Raw genomic sequence first — 4,515 nt, forward strand, 5'->3', positions numbered from 1 at the left:
AAAAATCGATTTTCGATTATTTTTACCAATCGAAATTCGAATAATTGTCTTTTTTACTATTGTTATAAGCAACAGTTAACAAGAAACGCCAAATAATAGTTTTTAGTAAAACATTTAATTTTTTTAATTTGTTTAATATTAAATTAATTTTAATATTAAATATATATTCGTTTTGTTTGTTATTGTTGGCTTCCCTTCAATCGTTATTGTTGTTTTTGATCTCAGCTTAAAGCCATGCATTGACTAAACTACAAGTGTAGCTTAACCAACAGAGGAATATATTAAATATAAATACATATAAGAATAAATATATATTAAATATAAATACATATAAGAATATAAATTTTTTTTAAATATACGAAGACTTAATGATTCTTTATTTCGCATTTCTCCAAATAATGGACCCCCGTATAAATTCGAGGAAATCTAAAACACAATATTTTATTTAATCAAAACAAATTTTTATACTCTTCACCACTACTGTGGTACAGGGTATAATAAGTTTGTGCATTTGTATGTAACGCCAAGAAGGAGTAATCATAGACCAACCTTTTAGTATACGGATCGGCTTAGAATTAAATTCTGAGTCGATTTAGCGATGTCCGTCTGTCTGTCTGTCCGTCTGTCTGTCTGTCTGTAGATGTATTTTTGTGTGCAAAGTACAGCTCGCAGTTTTAGTCCGATTGTCCTAAAATTTGGTATAGGGTCCTGTTTCGGCTCAAAGACGATCCCTATTGATTTTGGAAAAAATCGGTTCAGATTTAGATATAGCTCCAATATATATTTTTCACCGATCTGGTCATAATTGGCGTGTGTATCAACCGATCTTCCTCAAATTCTGTACATACGAATATTTTATAGGTCTCGAAAAACTTGCAAAATATCAGCCAAATCGGTTCAGATTTAGATATAGCTCCCATATATAGCTTTCGCCCGATTTATACTCATTTGCCCACAGAGGCCAATTTTTAACTCCGATTTAGTTGAAATTTTGCACAGGGAGTAGAATTAGCATTGTAACTATGCGTGCCAAATTTGGTTGAAATCGGTTCAGATTTGGATATATCTCCCATATATAGCTTTCGCCCGATTTACACTCATATGACCACAGAGGCCAATTTTTTGCTCCGATTTAGTTGAAATTTTGCACAGGGAGTAGAATTAGCATTCTAGCTATGCGTGCCAAATTTGGTTGAAATCAGTTCAGATTTAGATATGCTCCCATATATATGTTTTTCTGATTTCGACAAAAATGGTCAAAATACCAACATTTTCCTTGTAAAATCGCCACTGCTTAGTCCAAAAGTTATAAAAATGACTCTAATTTTCCTAAACTTCTAATACATATATATCGAGCGATAAATCATAAATACACTTTTGCGAAGTTTCCTTAAAATTGCTTTAGATTTAAATGTTTCACATATTTTTTTACTAATATTGTGTTCCAACCTAGTGCATTAGCCGACTTAAATTTTGAGTCTATAGATTTGTAGAAGTCTATCAAATTCTGTCCAGATCGAGTGATATTTGATAGACTTCTACAAATCTATAGACTCAAAATTTAAGTCGGCTAATGCACTAGGGTGGAACACAATATTAGTAAAAAAATATGTGAAACATTTAAATCTGAAGCAATTTTAAGGAAACTTCGCAAAAGTTTATTTATGATTTATCGCTCGATATATATGTATTAGAAGTTTAGGAAAATTAGAGTCATTTTTATAACTTTTGGACTAAGCAGTGGCGATTTTACAAGGAAAATGTTGGTATTTTGACCATTTTTGTCGAAATCAGAAAAACATATATATGGGAGCATATCTAAATCTGAACCGATTTCAACCAAATTTGGCACGCATAGCTAGAATGCTAATTCTACTCCCTGTGCAAAATTTCAACTAAATCGGAGCAAAAAATTGGCCTCTGTGGTCATATGAGTGTAAATCGGGCGAAAGCTATATATGGGAGATATATCCAAATCTGAACCGATTTCAACCAAATTTGGCACGCATAGTTACAATGCTAATTCTACTCCCTGTGCAAAATGTCAACTAAATCGGAGTTAAAAATTGGCCTCTGTGGTCATATGAGTGTAAATCGGGCGAAAGCTATATATGGGAGATATATCCAAATCTGAATCGATTTCAACCAAATTTGGCACGCATAGTTACAATGCTAATTCTACTCCCTGTGCAAAATTTCAACTAAATCGGAGTTAAAAATTGGCCTCTGTGGGCAAATGAGTGTAAATCGGGCGAAAGCTATATATGGGAGCTATATCTAAATCTGAACCGATTTGGCTGATATTTTGCAAGTTTTTCGAGACCTATAAAATATTCGTATGTACAGAATTTGAGGAAGATCGGTTGATACACACGCCAATTATGACCAGATCGGTGAAAAATATATATTGGAGCTATATCTAAATCTGAACCGATTTTTTCCAAAATCAATAGGGATCGTCTTTGAGCCGAAACAGGACCCTATACCAAATTTTAGGACAATCGGACTAAAACTGCAAGCTGTACTTTGCACACAAAAATACATCAACAGACAGACAGACAGACGGACAGACAGACAGACGGACATCGCTAAATCGACTCAGAATTTAATTCTAAGCCGATCCGTATACTAAAAGGTTGGTCTATGATTACTCCTTCTTGGCGTTACATACAAATGCACAAACTTATTATATCCTGTACCACAGTAGTGGTGAAGGGTATAAATATGGGAAACATTTAAATCTGAAGCAATTTTAAGGAAACTTCGCAAAAGTTTATTTATGATTTATCGCTCGATATATATGTATTAGAAGTTTAGGAAAATTAGAGTCATTTTTACAACTTTTCGACTAAGCAGTGGCGATTTTGCAAAGAAAATGTTGGTATTTTTGACCTTTTTGTCGAAATCAGAAAAACATATATATGGGAGCTATATCTAAATCTGAACCGATTTCAACCAAATTTGGCAAGCATATCTGCAATGCTAATTCTACACCCTGTGCCAAATTTCAATTAAATCGGAGTAAAAGATTGGCCACTGTGGTCATATGAGTGTAAATCGGGCGAACGATATATATGGGAGCTATATCTAAATCTGAATCGATTTCAAAAAAATTTGGCACACTTGACTACACTACTAATTGTACTCCTAGTGCAAAATTTCAACCAAATTTGGGTAAAACTCTGGCTTCTGGGACCGTATTAGTCCATATCGGGCGAAAAATATATATCGGAGCTATATATAAATCTGAACCGATTTCCATAAAATTTGGCACACTTGACTATAGTACTAATTGTTCTTCTTGTGCAAAATTTTAAGCAAATTAAGGTAAAACTCTGGCTTCTGGGGCCATATAAGTCTATATCGGGCGAAATATATATGGGATCAATAGGGTTCTATTCTGTTCCAAAACACATACTTGTGCCAAATTTGAAGTCGATTGGACTAAAACTGCGAGCTAGACTTTGATTACAAAAATGTGTTCACGGACAGACGGACATGGCTATATCGACTCAGGAGCACACCCTGAGCATTTTTGCCAAAGACACCATGTGTCTATCTCGTCTCCTTCTGGGTGTTGCAAACATATGCACTAACTTATAATACCCTGTTCCACAGTGTGGCGCAGGATATAATTAAGAAATATGTGCGCTTTTTGTGACATCTAGGTTAGGTTAGGTGGCAGCCCGATGTATCAGGCTCACTTAGACTATTCAGTCCATTGTGATACCACATTGGTGAACTTTTCTCTTATCACTGAGTTCTGTCCGATTCCATGTTAAGCTCAATGACAAGGGACCTCCTTTTTATAGCCGAGTCCGAACGGCATTACACATTACAGTGAAACCACTTAGAGGAGCTTTGAAACCCTCAGAAATGGAGCGGACAATCCCGGTTCGAGTCACAGTAGCGGACATTTTTCATTTTTTTATAAATTCGTAACCATTACAATGAACGCTTGTTGTTGTTTTGTTGTCAAATTGACACCGTCTGTTCTCCGTTTGACACCACATGTGTGTTGATTTACTTTCATGAAAGCATCGTTTTGAATCGTGCACGCCGTTCATGATATTTTCTTTGGGTATAGACTTTTTTGTGGGGCTATGTTAGAGCTCATGTGTACACAGACAAGCCCGTTTCAATTGACGTATTTTAAGACAGGTGTCAAGTAGTTATTCGTGATATAACGCAAGAAATTTTAGAAAGAATATGCTAAAATTGGACCAAGCGGATGGGCTATTTGGATCGGCATAAAATTATGTTCAAACATTAAAAAAATTGACCTAATATAGAAGATTATGCAACTTAAATTTTAGGACTCGAAATTTACGCAATGCTAAGGACAAAATTCTCTAAAATAATGACATTTGAAATAAAAGAAAGTTTATAATCCTTGCTTCAAAATTTTTTTTCATTAAATTTAAGACACAAACCTTGAAGTTTTACGTCCCTCTGTTGAAGTTGTGGATCTTTGAAGTAAGGCAAATGTTCCTTAAAATAAAGAAAAACATTTCT

The sequence above is a fragment of the Haematobia irritans genome, chromosome 5 (assembly GCF_050003625.1).
Source record: "Haematobia irritans isolate KBUSLIRL chromosome 5, ASM5000362v1, whole genome shotgun sequence".
In the NCBI taxonomy this organism is placed as follows: Eukaryota; Metazoa; Arthropoda; class Insecta; order Diptera; family Muscidae; genus Haematobia; species Haematobia irritans.